The sequence below is a fragment of the Oculina patagonica genome, chromosome 5 (genome assembly GCF_052425735.1).
Source record: "Oculina patagonica isolate OP01 chromosome 5, crgOcupat, whole genome shotgun sequence".
NCBI lineage: Eukaryota > Metazoa > Cnidaria > Anthozoa > Scleractinia > Oculinidae > Oculina > Oculina patagonica.
The window spans coordinates 17,858,372-17,875,276 of NC_135762.1; the positions used below are offsets into that span (position 1 = coordinate 17,858,372).

The 16,905-nt window shown below is 38.4% G+C and overlaps 1 protein-coding gene across 5 annotated transcripts in view; it reads right to left on the reverse strand.

Moving 5' to 3' along the window:
• Positions 1-16,905, reverse strand: part of LOC144653068 (VWFA and cache domain-containing protein 1-like) — a 49,816-nt gene that overhangs the window by 12,657 nt on the left and 20,254 nt on the right. The window lies entirely within an intron of this gene.

Consider the following 16,905-nt stretch of genomic DNA (forward strand, 5'->3'; position numbering starts at 1 on the left):
ATTTGATACAAGCTCTAATAAATTAATAACTTATCGCAACCTACATTTCCCGACATAGAATGATAAAATTCGAGACTCAACACGGAGACCCTTGTCTAAAATGTGAATGTGAGAGGCTATAAAGCATTTTCTCCCAAATCTGAGCCTGAGATGCTGCGATCCAAAAATCCAAGTGTCTGTTACAGTGCTCTGTCAGTAGCTCTCTGTCTACTTTATGCCCCGTACTAAAAAGACTCCTAGATAATTTCTAGATAATTACAAGCATTATTTATCCAAGCCTATTTGTTACACAGTAGCAATGATGATGTTATTTTTCTTTGTTTTGTTGTTGTCTTTAATGACAGTTCATTCAGATTAAACTTTTGCTAATGCAAACTAGTGTCTTGGACAGAGAGTTATTATTGAGTTATTACTTTCTTTCTGCTAGTGGGGATATTCTGGTCATTGTCTTTTAACTACTCAAATCACTTGATACCAAGCAAAGTATAATTTCTGTAAGTACTGCATTTTAAGCACATTAAGCCAGATTCCTTATAGCACGGCAAGATTTTGTATATTTTGAAACATCTCACCGTTATTCATTTCTCCAATATTGATCCGCTTTGAAATCATTCTCCAGATAGTTACAGTGGAACCCCGATATAATGTATTTAAAACTGTGACCATGCTATGAGCTCTTTTTGGTAACTTTATTTTTGCCTTTAATTTCTCGATTGTTCAGCGGAAACTGTCTTAACAAGTGACAAGATTGACAATTGATTGATTAAATGAAGGCGTGAGCGCAAGAAACGCACTTTGAGTTTTGGCCAAATTGAAAATTGTCACAAACAACTCCAAATTTCGCACGCAAGTTCGTTTACGTGTGCTCAACACTGCCCTGTATTTAATTTTGCTGGTCTTTCCTTCGTTTTCGAAAAATAACAATGCAAAAAGACAAGGTTTTTGCTGGCGCGGTGTCTTTTGACTTTTCTTTTACAAACGATAAACAAAGGAAACCTTTTGTTTCTCAAGACGATGAAGTCAGCTAAATTTTTAGGGTTACAGTCCTAGCCCTAACGCAAAAGGTAACCCCAAGGCCGTAGGGTCGGGGTTAGAGTTTCAGATTAGGGTTACAGACTTAGCCCTAACGCAAAAGCCTAGCCCTAACGCAAAAAAAAAAAAAACAAGCAAAAACTTAACACTAACCCCAAGGGAATAGGGAGTTAAGCCGTTTCAAGTTAAGTTTAGGATCAGAGTCAGCCTCAACCTTTAGATCGCGCTTTTAATGCAGTAAGCTTTCATGCCAGTTTGCTTGCAGCTAGCTTTTTCTGCAGTCTGCTTGCGGTTAGCTAGTTTCTGTTGTTTGGGGCAAGACTATTTTACTCTGTCACCGTTAGCTGTAATTTGCCGAGGTGAAAGTGAAATAAAGACTGTTTGTTGATTGAATACGTTTGCTCGTGTTGTCACATTATACTAATTTTGCTTTCAGTTAAGTGCCGCCAGCTTGCTCTCACTTCTATCTCCACTCCTTACATCATCACACATCTACAAAATCCCGCGAAAACAAGATAAACTAAGGCACGAAGGACGCTGAGACTGGTGATGATGCCTCACTGAAAGGACACGATTTTTGAGGCTCCGTTGAAGGTTGAGCTAAATAGCTCATAAAACGCTGAAACCGCTTGAATTGTGTTCCGAATAACATCTATGTTCACTAATCTCTAGTAAGCTATGGGAAAGACGCCAAAGAAGAGCCCAAAGAAACGAAGCGACAACGCAAAACGTGCCAGGCCAAGCTCGACCGAAGAAGAACAATATGGCGGCAACGAAGACGTGTTGTACCTTGAGCTTTTTGACTTAATTAGAACATTGCAGGCCAAGGATGAAACCAAAGAAGAACAATTAAAAGAGCTCCAAGAACAACTCGACCGGGCTCGTGAGGAGATTAAATCGCTAAAATCCAAAGTAGAGGAATTAAAGGAATCGCTCGAATTCACGCAGAAGCAGCAAGATGAGGCGAATGACAAAATAGAGAGATGTGAATACGACCAGGACAGGCAAGAAGATGAATTAATCAGGCAAAACATTTACAGTAGGCGCTGGAACCTTATTTTTCACGGTATTCCGGAAACAGATGATGAAAGCTGCTCAGACCTAATTAAACACACCATGGTATCCAAGCTTAAGATGGATCAGAGGAAAGTAAAGGCGACTATGTTTTGTGGAGCACACCGCCTCGGGAGGAGAAAGAGAGCAAGTAACAACAACAAACCGAGGCCGATTATAGTCAGGTTCACATGCCGCGCTGACAGAGATTCCACATGGCGTCAACGCTATAACCTTAAAGGGTCTTCAACCAGAATGGCGGAGGACTTACCGCAAAATGTTCGCGAGATCAGGAGAGACGTCCTCGTGCCGGCCCTTAAAAATGCCAGAAAATGCGAGGGAACCAAGGCGACAATAATCGGCGATCGCTTACTAGTGAACGGTAAGCGATATTCTTTCGACAAGATTCCAAGGAAATGGCAAAATGTCTCTCAAGCTCCCGATGATGAAATGCACAACACAACTCATGATGAAGAATCTGAGCAAGCTCAAGCAAGCCAAGCAAATGACTAATAGGTAGAGCAAAATAGTTTTAATTCATAATTTTGTTTTATTGTGGAATACTACAAGCTTAGATAAAATTTCAAGTTTTAATTGAAGCCACTAACTCAAAATTGTGATCTCTGACAACAACACTTGATAAAGCTGATGCATATGCTAGCCAGTCAAAAACGCCAAACCTCGTTATCGCGGTGCGTTTTAAGGCCAATATTTGAGCCTCTTTTAGGTTACCTGTGTGTATTTTTGTTATATGTTTTTGGTAATTTTCCGTATGTTGTTTCGTTTGGTTTGCCCAAAATGCTATCAATCTCAATATTATTCTTGGTATGTTTACATTACACTACAAATTATGCTAGTTTTGTATATCACACGTCTAATGAAGCTTTCAAAGTCTCAGCCAATCGCATTCTCCTGAGCGTTACATTTTTGTTTTTCACGTACATAAATAATGAATCTGCACGAGAGTATAAATGTTAAGTGCGAATCGTTAAATGTGAGAGGTCTTAATAAGTCGATAAAACGACGCTCCATCTTCCGATGGGTGCATAATCAAAATAACCATTTCACATTCTTGCAGGAAACGTATAGTTCCAAAGAATGTGCCAACATATGGGAAGCTGAATGGGGCGGGAGAATTTTCTTTAGCCATGGCTCAACTCACAGCAAAGGTGTCATGACACTTATAAACCCGAAATTAGACTTCAAATTAGAAAAAATGATTTCCGACAAAAACGGTAGATACATCATTTTAGACGTAATCGTTGACGAAACCCATTTAATACTTGTGAATATTTACGCCCCAAACGATCTTAATCAACAACTCGTTTTTTTTAAAGACCTGCATGATCGTCTACAGGAATTTGCACAGGAGAACATTATAATAGCCGGGGATTTTAATTGCGCTTTGGCTGACAAAGACAAGAAAGGTGGAAACCCAGTGTCAAAGAAAACTCCGGTAATTAAGGAAATTGAACGAATCATGCATGTCTACAACTTAACTGATATCTGGCGCAACTTAAATCCAAATACGGAATGTTTTACGTGGAGAAACAAAGCGCTTAAAATCCAATGCCGACTTGACTACTTTCTCATTTCTAACGATCTCAACAGCCTAGTAACATCCTGTACAATCTTGAACTCTCCAGAAACCGATCACTCTGCAATCACACTACATCTCAAATCAGAGGATCTAAAGCAAGATAGAGGCCCGGGCTTCTGGAAATTTAATAACTCATTACTACAAGACTCTGAGTACGTTACCATTCTTCAAGAAAATATAAAAGATTATAAAGAAAAATACTCTGCTATTGAAGATTTAGGGCTAAAATGGGACCTAATTAAAATGGAAATTCGGGGTTTTACAATTAAATATTCCAAGATGAAAGCAAAGAAACGCGAAAATGAAGAAATGGCGCTAAAAAAGAAAGCAGAAAAGCTGTTGTTAGAATCCGGAAAGAATCCGAAGGACAAACGAATACTAAATGAGCTTTACGCGACTAATTTACGTCTACAGAACATAATGCATCACAAGACAAAAGGCGCTATTCTCAGGAGTAAAGCACGATGGCATGAACATGGTGAACGTAACACCAGATATTTCTTTAACCTTGAAAAGCGAAACCACTGTAGGAAAACGGTGACAAAATTGAAACTTGGTGAAAATAAGTACACAAAAAATCAGTTTGAGATTTTACAAGAAGAGAAACGTTTTTACGAATCACTTTACAAATCCCAAAATATAGACAACAGCATCTTCCTCGCTTCCACGTTTTTCAATCCCGAGAACGTATCACCATTATCGCAAGAAGAAAAAGAATCGTGTGAAGGCCTCCTCTCAGAAAACGAGTGTTTCAACGCTATTAAAGACTTTAAGAATAATAAATCTCCTGGCACTGATGGATTTACAGCGGAGTTTTATAAGTTCTTCTGGCCAGAACTAAAAACCGAAATGACTTCTAGCTTCAATTACGCTTTCCAGAATGGATCACTGTCAATAAGTCAGCGACGCGGAATTATCTCTCTCATTCCTAAAAAAAATAAAGATAAAACGCTCCTAGAAAATCTTAGACCAATTTCACTCCTCAACGTGGATTATAAAATTTTGACTAAAGCAATTGCGAAGAGACTAGAAAAAGTACTACCTAGCATTATCAATCCTGACCAAACCGGATACGTCAAGGGTCGTTACATCGGTGAAAATATAAGGCTAATTCAAGACCTCATGTTTTACACAAAAATGTTGGATAAACCGGGCGTCGCAATATTTTTGGACTTCCGAAAAGCTTTTGATACAATTGAATGGAATTACATCAACGCTGCTTTAAAACTTTTCAATTTTGGACCGGACCTATTAAATTGGTTCACCGTATTATATAATCAAGTGTCCAGTTGTGTCCTAAACAACGGTCATGCATCTGAATTCTTCCTCCTGCAACGAGGAGTAAGACAAGGTTGTCCGTTATCTGGTCTTTTATTCGTAATCGGAATTGAATTATTTGCCAGAGCGTTAAAAAATGACCCCACAATCAACGGCATCGAAGTAGAACAAAAGGAAATCAAAGTTACACAATACGCTGATGATACCACAGTCTTCGTGCGTGACCGTGAGTCGGTAACGCAGCTTCTAAAACTCTTAGAAGAATTTAAAGTGAATTGTGGACTGGAAATTAATACCACCAAAACAGAGGCGTTGTGGCTAGGTTCCTGGCGAAACAACAAGGAAACTCCTTATAATTTCAAATGGCTGAGGGAGCCTGTGCACGCCCTCGGTGTGCACTTCTCTTACGACGAACAACAGGCGAATAAGTTAAACTTCGAAGAAAAGGCCCGCAATTTAGAAACAATACTTAATGCCTGGAGAAGAAGAAACCTTACTTTGATCGGTAGAATAAAAATCGTGAAAACCCTGGGAGTAGCTAAACTTATATACGGTACATCCGTTTTATCCATTCCAGAGCATTTTGCAGAGAGAGTCAACAAGCTTATCTTTAACTTCATATGGGAAGGTAAAACCGCAAAAATTAAAAAGAGGACGATCATTGCTGAAAAGAATCATGGTGGATTAAAGATGTTAGACTTCGAAATAATGGAGAAAGCTCTGAAAATCGCTTGGATTAAAAGAATACATGAACAAAGCGATGCTTCCTGGAAAATAATTCCCGAACAAGCAACAAGTCATTATGGTGGTCTTTCGTTTTTAACAAAGTGCCGTTACGACACTAAGCTACTCGACCTACGAAAACTCCCTGCTTTCTACCATTCCGTACTAAAGTATTGGCAAGAGCATAAGCATTTATCCTCCTTTGAGGAAAAGAACCCGGAAAATGAGATCATTTGGAACAACTCTAGCATCCTGGTTGACCAAAAACCGATTTTTTATAGCGCCTGGTTTAAAAAGGAAATTATACATGTCAAGGACCTGTTAAACGAAAATCGAGATTTCCTCTCTCTAGCTGACTTTAAACAAAAATTCAAGGTCAACAATCCATTCACTATGTACTACGGTCTCATCAGAGCTATCCCGATCAGTTGGAAAATGTCAATTCGAAATTCATCTCGCAGTACCCAGAGCTCCCCTTCTGAAACAACACACTCAACAACAGTCATCTCCACTCGGGGGGCGTATAATGCTATTCTTGCTAGACGTTCCGCTGCACCAACAAATGAAACTAAAATCTTGAAATACGGGTTTAATACAGAAAATATTCATAACATTTATTTACTCCCTTTCCGGGTTACCACAGAGGCAAAGCTGATTGCTTTCCAGTTCAAAATAATACATAATATTCTGCCTACTCGCGTCAGCCTACTCCGTGCTGGCCTAGTAGACGACGACATTTGCCCTATTTGCAATTCCGAGAGACAATCACTTGTTCATATGTTGTATAGTTGCAAGGAATCGTCAATCTTTTGGGAACAGTTTACTCAATGGTGGAGCGAAAAATTTCTCGAAAAAATAACTTTATCAGAAAGTACGATTTTATTTGGGTGGCACCAAAACACTAGCAAAGAGCGAGAGCTCAACTACATTCTTCTTATTGCAAAATACCATATTTTTGCAACCTGTATCTGCGAGGACAGGCTGAGCTTTGATCGCTTTCTTTTAAGACTGAAATCGAAATTAGAAGTTTTACGTAAAGTAGCCATAGCAAACAAAACGCTTCATAAATACAATGCTACTTGGGCACCTATACTGTAGGTTGTTTTTTTTTTCTCCCTTCTTCTGTTTTACTTTACATATTTTTTATTTCTTGTTAATGTCAATCCTTAATTTATTTAACTGTGCTGTAGTTTATCTGTAGTGTATTATAAGTTTTCATGTATAATACGGCTTTATAAAATTGTCCTATATCGCATTGCAGGACTCAATATGATAGGACTAGTAGTATTGTTAAGTTTTTTTTATATATATATATATACACACAGTATGGATTTTGTATGTAGTGTAGGTATTGTTAGTGTTATTTGTTTGTTTGTTTGTTTGTATAATAGACTTTATAAATCTATGGCGCAATTCGACAACACCTTTAGGTCTATTAGTAAGGACTGTTAGTAAACGAACGTAAACGAATTTATATAGCCAATATAATCCTCATGGACTCAATATGATAGGACTAGTAGTATTGTTAAGTTTTTTTTTTTTATATATATACACACAGTATAGATTTTGTATGTAGTGTAGGTATTGTTAGTGTTATTTGTTTGTTTGTTTTTTTTTTTTCTTTTACTGTTTGTAACGTGAGTTTCTGCAAATAAAAATTTAAAATTAAAAAAAAAAAAAAAAAAAAAAAAACTAAGGCACGAATCGATTGATTGATTTATTGATTGATGAATATTTAATGAGGCACAGAAAATAATTTTGCAAGGGGAGGTCCCCCCCAAACCTATAAAGAATTTTTTAAAGTCTAAAACCAGGTCACTTCTCGGCAACTTTGTCGCGGCAGAACCCAAGCGGACCCTGTAAAACTCGCGTCGACGAAGTTCCCGGCAAGAAACCTCTTGTTTTAGGCCTTCTATGCGGCCAGGCTCAAAACTACCTTGTTTGCAACGTTTTTTTCCGAAGCGCTTAACAGCGCTGTTGTACAAAACAAAGGCAGAAACATCACTCACTTCTTCGAGCGATGCTGTAAACTTACGGGTATTCAGACTTAATGATGTCCTTCAACCACCTGGCAGCCGCACTCGAGCTAAAACTAAAAACTTTTCCGTTTTACTTTCAAATGCGCCATTTTGCTCATTTCAAACTCTTCCGCCTCTAACATGTGACCTTACGTCACAATGCAGTATCCAGTCCTACTCTACTCAAATCAACAAAAAACATGCACAGCGAGTCGAAGACATGCGTGTTAAATGGTTTCTCGCCTTCCGTAGACGCTTAGAAAACCCTACAGGGAAAGATGTACATGCGATGCGTTGGAAAACTCAGACTGCTAGCTGACTGGGACAACGTAAGCTTGCAAAATGCCTTTTTTTTGCATACATAATTTTTAAAAAACGAAGCTAGACCCAGCGAATTTGAATACAGATCAATGTTAAGCACACGTAAATGAACTTGCGTGCGAAATTTGGAGTTTTTTGTGACAATTTTCAATTTGGCCAAAACTCAAAGTGCGTTTCTTGCGCTCACGCCTTCAAATGAGCACTGTTAAAGCTAACATTACATAGCTTGACAACAGCTGCCAACGGGCATTGATCTGTGTTTTATCATTGATAAAAACATTCACCTCAGGGTTGGAAACTAAAATTTCAGACCACTAGCCATCTGGTAGCCTGCGAACGCAGACGTATTTCCGGCTGTCGTTTCTCTCCGCCGAAAAATAGCGTCTGCGAACCCAAGCCACAAAACGATTTCCGTGACGTAGAATCTTTTGTTTTCTCTTTGGCCAATCAGATAACACGACAGAATGAAACGCGTGTGCACACCGCGCGGCTCCCTCGCGACACAGAGTTTGATTGAAACACCAAAGGCCAAAGATTTCTCACAGCGGTGAAAGTTACATACAATCTTTGCAGAATAACGTTTTCAGGTTCAAAGAAAAGGTTAATTTATTCGGCAAAAGTGTTTTAGGCATACCTTCATTGATAAATCGCTTAACAAAAGTAAATTTGTATGTTTACGTGGACTGTGAAAATAGAAAAGCTGTAGTTGTATCGCTTCCAACATTAACTGAAGTGCTGCAGTCAATTTCTGCAGTTAGAGAACGCCTTACAAAATTTGTACCCAATTGGGCAAGAAATTCGAAGAGTTTTTGTCGGTGATGCCCACTTTGTGTCAAACTATTTGCAAAAGATTTTAGCAGCACGTCGAACTCGATTGAAGGTGACAATCTTCCAGTTCACCTTCCGAGAAATTACACAATTAAGTTGCGACTAGCGTCAGTTGCAAGCTCTAAAATTTCTTCAAGTTCGATCCATTTATAGTTCTAAACCCTTAGGCGTTTCTTGGCTGTTCTAAATTCTAAGGCGTTTTTTTTTTTTTGCACCATTGAATCCCAGAAGTTTGTCTCAAAGGAATAAAAAACATTCGCAGATTTCTGACAGCTCAAATTATTATTTCAAATACATGTATCAACAGCGCTGCGAAGACGAATCTCTGACGAGACTCGCTAGAGAAATCGCTTCTTTAGGTAGACCAAAGTACACCTCTTTCAATTAATATTTTTATTTTATTTGCTATCCTTCTTAGTTTTTCAGGAGAGGTTTGTCCTTTATGTGTAAATATACTAAAGATCATAAATTCTAATCAACACCGGATCTTTCGACAACAAAATTATAAACAAGTATAAAGTGTTTCGTCAAGAGCGAATGTTCGTAACGAAGAATCTCACCTATTTAAATATCCAAGATTCTTTAGAATTCTGGTGATCCATGCACGACAGAATAGCCGCTTCTTTCAACATTTCTTTACTCGGCGTTCAGTTTGTCGTTATTGAGCGCCGGCTATTGCACTTCGATCAGCGACGACGATTCGGGGCGATAAGGTACATTCAATTCTACAAGCGGCAAAACGATGACCACAATATTCCAGTCGGAAGATTCACGAAGACGTCTTCTTCATCTGACTCGAACAAGTACTTTCAAGCGTTAATGTGATGCTGATTTGACTTTTCAAATCCAAACACTTCACAAACTTTCCCATCCTCGAATGATTCTCAGTGTCTGCTTTATCGGCCCTGTTTTCTCCACGAAATTGCGCGATACCCTCGCAGGCTACACGCGTGGCACTTCTGGGTTTTTCTGAGCCTAACTCTGATTGGCTTAAGATTTTGACGTCACGGAAATCGTTTTGTGGCTCGGGTTCGCAGACGCTATTTTTCGGCGGAGAGAAACGACAGCCGGAAATACGTCTGCGTTCGCAGGCTAGCCATCTGGGTGAATGACCTTCAAATTGCACTCGCCCAGATCAATTTTCACTTGGCCAGTCTCCTCCATTTAATAAAGGAAAATTTAGCCTCTCCCCCAACAATAATAAAATATATAACTTAAATTTTAAATCATGTTCGATACTCATCGAACTACCGTCAGTGGTCAATTGCAATACAGACTGTTATCTATTTTCTTCAATGAAAAATCGCCAAAAATAGTCGGTACTCCACAAAAAACCATGAGCACGCTTGCTTTTAATTTGAAACGCCTTCCCAAATTCCTGTAGTTTACAAGCAAAGTTTTGAAATTGCGCAGAAAAAGAGACTCGAAAATTGGGAAATAGCGATCTTGCTGCATTTCGCGGCTCGGTAGACAAGTTAGTGTGTTTATGTCCAGAGGTATTACTTTGTACATGTCAATCATGTAACAATCACCAAAAGGAAGCCATTTTTGTCTGTTTAAGAACTCGAACGCAGCTTTGTTGGAGATTTCAAAACGTTGGTAGGCTATCGGCTTGTGGACAGTGTGGATTATTTTGAAGTGAAAAGTAAAAGTTACGCTTATTTTGAAAAATATACAGGGTTCATACAAAAAATTGCAACCATTTTCAAGGACTTTTCAAGGTCTTTTCAAGGACCAAACTGAATTTTCAAGGACCACCTGCTAGGAATGTAATTTCACAGATGGTACATTAATGCACATTCCCACTCCAAGCTAACAGGTTTTAAAGGCTTTTAAATGTATAAAATGCATGCGGCATGCGCAGGACAATTTGTTTCACTGACATTTGAACTTAAGTGCGCAGTTGGATTACTTTGCTTCTCAATTTCCCTTTATCAGCTGCTTTTACACCCGGCTTTTTTAGTGTTTGAAGCTGCTTTACACTGGAAAAGACCAAAGTCTATGTAAAACAATTCTCTTTCAAAAGTTGAAGAAAATTCAAGGACTTTTCAAGGACTTACACACAAAATAAAAAACTTTTCAAGGAAAAATGGAATTTAAGGACTTTTCAAGGACTCCCCTAAAATTCAAGGACTTTTCAAGACTGTGCAAACCCTGACATATTGAAAATCATACTCGCCAAACCAGGCGAGTGGTCCATGATTTGTACTCGCCTGACAGTTTTCACACTTGCCTGGGCGAGTTAGCCTGTGTCGCAAACTAACTAAACCCTGGTATAGTCAGTCTGCGAAACGCAGCTGAAAAGCTTGTTCCGATATCCTGCAGGTTTGCAAGGATCTGTGTATTCACTTCTGATTGGCTAGTTTCATATTACTTTTGAACGCGCTTTGTCATTGGACAAAATCAAAATCAAAACTGGTCACGCAAGACTTACTAAGCTAGAAATCCCAGGGGGGTACTTGCAGTATACGTGACGGGGAGGTCCAACGTATTTTTTTCGGTTGAAAATTCACACCCTCGGTATTTTTTTGGGTCAAGAGATCTGTCATATATTTTTTTAGGTCTCAAAGTCTGTTTTATTGAATAGATCAGTATAGAGGTGCTAGGTCTTGTACGTTTTGGGGTAGAAAATTTTGATGTCAGGTATTTTTTTGGGTGTAAAATTTCAGGCTCGTGTATTTTTTTGGGTTCGCAATATGAAGCTTCGTCGGCCCCCCCCACCCCGTCATGTATACTGCAAGTACCCCCCCTGGGCTAGAAATAAATTTATTTCGAAAGACGGGATGAAAACAGTTTGACGTACTCGCCTAAATCAAGAGTCTGAGACGAACAGCTTTTTTCATAATTAAAAGTAGACAGTATTAAAAGACGTTATTGTAATTATCAATCGGAGAAAGTGGAACTGAAATCAAAGATTTGCCGTAGCCTGTTGGTAATTCAAGAATTCATGCATTGTGACCTCCAAACAATTCCCGCAGCGAGCTTCTTGTTTATTTCAAAGGTAATTAATTTCACACTGCTTCTTTTACAGCTTTGACTGAAGTCTTCCTAGCAGTCAAGGTGTACTCCTTCGCTTGCTTTGTGCGCTTGGAGAGAAATTGTCTGTTACGCAAAATACTCTGAATGCGCATGCTCTTTGCAAATTATCCTTGAAAATCTCCGCGCCGACATTCTGTTTGCACAGGATAAAGAAAGAAAGACTGTCAGCGTGACCACAAAACAAAAGCGTGTTAGAGAGTAATGACAGTAATGTGAAACTAGCCAATCAGAAATGAATACACAGATCCTTGCAAATCTGCGGGATATCGGAACAAGCTTTTTGGCTGCATTTCGCAGACTGACTATACCAGGGTTTAGTTAGTCTGCAATGCAGGCAATTGGGCAAGTGGGCAAGCGCTAATTCCAACCCTGAACCTTCTATGTGTACAGCCATCCTGTTTGGTTTAGTGTTTTTTGTGTGGAAATTTTCCATCATTGATCGATGTAGTCATCAGTTAAAAAAATACATTTCTAACTTGTCTTCATTTTAATTTTTCACCTGTCATCTTTGACCAATAAGAATTAATAAGAATTCTGCATTCATGGAGCTATACAGCAAATATGAAACTCAATTGCCTGTGCGCAGGGTTCATTGCCGTTTTGCAAACACACAGCGATACCAAATAACAAACTTCTTGCGAGCTACAATGTGGAATATTTCAAAATAAGAAAGGTTGCAGTGCTGAGTTTGTACTAAACTTAACTTTATATTAACCACATGTTAATATCACATTGCAGTTTTTCTCTTTTAATTTTTAGAAAGCTACTACATTGCCACCTTACTGGCAGAGGCAGGAGAAACATTTGGAACAAGTACTACGTACAACATGCAAATAATCTTGATGTATGCTAATAATAAGCAAAGAGTGAATAAGCTTAACTTGTGAAGGATTTATAATAGGAATAAAGGAAGATGGGATCACCAGTGAGTGAATGTTAAAATAAATAGTCCAATTACACACGCTGTTAAACAAGCATTTTCTGATACGTTTAATGTTTCAAATCTCAGTCTTACCTTCGGCCGATCGAGAACCTTTAAGACCACCCTCCGCCATGTTTACAAACCCTACAACCACAAAGAATCGGTTTTGCACCGTGAAATATAACTGAGAATCAATTATTTCAATAACATGAATTATTGGGTTAAAAACGATTTTTTTCTCATAAACAAGAAGCTATGAGAATATTTAGTCGCAACACAGTTCTAACTAGTAAGCTTTGATACAGCCAAAAGCTAAGGCCGGACGCAGGCCAATGGGTTAGATGACTATATCAAGTTACGATCAAATCTAACACGGTTCGACGTGACATTAAATACATTTAATACATTTATCACTGTGTTACTACATAGCAAGCTTACAAGGACTTTGTGTGTAGAAGTGAGAAAAAAAAAATCATGATAGCGAGCATTAAGAACTTTTTAAAAGGTTCATTGAAGGTTAATTACCATTATTTTGATTACCAGAATCTTCTTACCTTTGTGAATAGAAGACGTTGGAATACTTTATGAGACTCCCTCTGAGCTGAGTCTCGCCGTCATGGAAGATCACCAGTAAAATTTTCAGGAAGACACCTCTTGACAAGTAAATGGAAATAATTCTTTAACCACACTCGCGATATCAGGTAATTGAATTTTCCACACTGTGTGGAAACTGCCGTACGCTAGCAGAACATAAACTGCGTAAGTTTATACCGTATATAAACTTATTTCAATCACTATTTGGTTGGCAAATCCAAGAAAAGATAACTACCAAGACGGTCTATCATTGGAGAAATCAATAAAAAATAATTTCCCTGACATCATTTCACTCGTTTTGTTAAAATTCAAAGACAAAGCAAGAAGAATGAAGCTTTCCTCCGCGAAGCTGATCAACGTTGTATTTGTGTACCCAGTTTACCTTATATGGAAGTGACGATGTGATCGCTGGGTTAAACTGGGGGAGTGGGGGTCAGGTCCCACGTCCCCACGCAGGCGGCGTGTGTCACGAGATTTTCGATCAAATCAGCTTGGCGACCCAGCGATCCTCTTTTTACGCCTGCCTGCCTGCCTAGTTTCGCCGTTGCTCAGTTCTGTGGTTACTTATGAAAGAAGTCCATTATTATAAACTTCTGGTCATGTCTGTCGTTTATTCACGATCATGTCTCTGAACAAGAAACAATTTACATTATTTACATTATTCAGGTGTTTTTTTGGCTAGTTGTTAGGGCCCCCCCCCAAAAGAAAAAGTGTATTCAAACATTTTATGTTATCCATAACTGAATATGTAAGGTTAAAACACGTTATTTCTAGTCAGTCGTTACAGTTTAGTTATATTCCTATCTGTAATTTTTTTGTTGCTAAGACGTCACGTAAACATTGGAATATTGCCATGTTTATTGTTTGTTCATAACAACGTCTAAATAGTGCAACAAATATGGCGAGTGACTCTTCGTGTTACTAAATAGCGTAGCAAACAACACATAAAACGCTAGTGACAATATTTCAGTGCTTTGTCTCATTAATTAACAATTACTGGATGAGGTTGAGCATGATAGCAATAATTATCAAGGCCAAAGTTTCTGTTATCTGCCGAAGCCGAAGGCTGAGGCGGATAACTATCATGCGAAAACCGAATCCAATAATTGTTTTATTATGCACATTCCTGAGCTGCACTTGTAAAGACGAGAGCGCTCACAAAAAAATAGGGCCCCAATGGGTCCATGTGTTTTGCTGCTAGAGCAAAGTCTTAGGGAACATGTTGATGAAAGACAAGTGAGTCGAGATTGAAATCCAACGTCTTTTATTGTCTGTCACTTGTGTGCAGGTTAATAATTGCACTATATTGTAGTCACTTTGTGTTAATTCAATCCTGATAATTTTACTGATCAATGTTATGTTGAAATCAAAGACAGCAAACATAATTTAATTACTAGTAAGTTAACGTAATGTCTGACATGATTGTCTCTTTGATAAAAAACAGTAACTCTTAACATTATAAAACATTATAAAAAAATCTCAATGAACTCAATGTGATTCTTTTTATAATTTAGTGGCGTTATCTCACTGGTTACCGTTAGTTGTATTTGGAATCATTGTCACAATGGTAGCGTTTTAACAACAACGAAAAAGACAGAATCTATTGACCTTATAAGAACTCAATGTGATATATTTATTAGTGACAAGACAGTGGTTCTTTAACCACTTTAACCACTTTCACCCAAATTAAACACTGGAACAACTAACTCTTAACAAACTTGTTGTGTCACCCTGAGTTAAATATGCAAAATTCAGAAATTATAAATAATCGCACGCGCACCGGCGTACAACAACAGAAAGACGGCGTTGAACGTAACGCAAAGTTCATTTTGAAAGCGAAAGTTTACAAATAATTATTATCATTCGTCAGTCATCCCTTCACGCATGAACACTCGTCGAATTTCAGTGTCTTCACAACAAGATCGGAAGATCGATAAGGACCAATTTTTGATTCTGCGAAAGTTCGTTTTCTTAAAGTTTTAGAAATTTGTGAAGTTGGAGGATTCACTGAGGACTGCGTAGCCGAAGATGCAGTGGCTCGCTGGACATCAAATTCTATTTTTCACGGCGTTTAATTAATCTTCACAAAATAAACATGTGGCGCCAGCGTGGCAGTCAAAAATTCATTTTTCAAAAAACTTTCCCTTTCCAGCTATTTTAGCGGGGCTTATACTATAGTACCTACCTGTCAGTCGTAGAAAAGCTGAAATTTAAGGATGAACTGTTTATTAAATGAAGACCGTATTATTTTTTAATAACTAGTAAACAAACTGGTCGCCACGCATTTAAACACGAACTGACGAATGTTGCATCTGATGCAGTGAATCTGGTGAATGAGAACTTCCTTTAATATTTCTTTGTTTTCGACGGTGTGAACCACTGAATAAGTTTCTTTCCCATTGTGATGTTACTAGTATTAATTCGTTTCTAGCTGTCTTTTATATAGCTCGAATACAGCTTTGCGTGACAAGTTACACGTTCATACATTTTATTTTAAAATATGAAGTTCAGAGTTAATACAGTACTAGTATGCTGTAGACAGTGTAGACAAGGTGAGGGTAAGTTTATTTTCAAAGCGAAAGTTTACAAACTGTGCACTAACCGGTCCTTTGGAGAAAATATTTATGACCTTCGGCGAGGTTCCAAGTCTTCGCTGTTTTCGTAAATGATGAAAACTGCAGAATAATTTTCTCATAAAACTGGAGTGGTCGCGCCACAGATTGTTTTCTTTCCCAATGCGATATACTTTTAAATCGGTTTTCTGTTTTCCAACGTGTCCAACGTGGTTTGCGTTCTACGGTTCATTGGTTTCGATTTTGTTTGTTCATGGATTTGATTGACATCGGTAGTTCAGATTTCTCCTCTGTTACGGCACTTACACCTTACGGCACTTACGGCACAAACTTCAGCTCTCAATGTGTTTTGCTTGCAGCCATTGCGGCTGCAGCAAAACACAAAAATGATGAATGCATAAAACTTCTGAATATGACGTCACTTCTACACTGTACAGTCTGATGATCGCCTCGTGCGTGAAACTTTAAGTAACTGTCCGTGCAGTCTAATAATAATAATAAATAATCTTTTAATTATAAAATCTAATGTCTGTAGGTATGACGTAAGAGAAACAGCAAGCAAGAATTAGCTGCGTGCTTATAGCCAATCAGAATCAAGCTGGTGACACCAATGTATAATAATGACCATTAGAGCAGTTTTCAATTGAGTGTCGTAAAACCAAAACCAAAACCAAAACCAAAGTAATTACTCTGACCAATCACAAACGACACAAACAATCCAGCGAACCAATCAAAATTCGAAGCAAATACATGTAGCTGGCACGAAGCGCGGAAAAACGTGCGCGAGCGAGTCGCGATTGGTTTTGGTTTTACTCCTGATTGGCCGAGAAAGTGGCGCGAAATTTTTAAACCAATCACTAAGCGTAGTGAACGCAAAACCAAAGCAAACGCAAAGTACTTTCGACACTCAAGTGAAAACCGCTC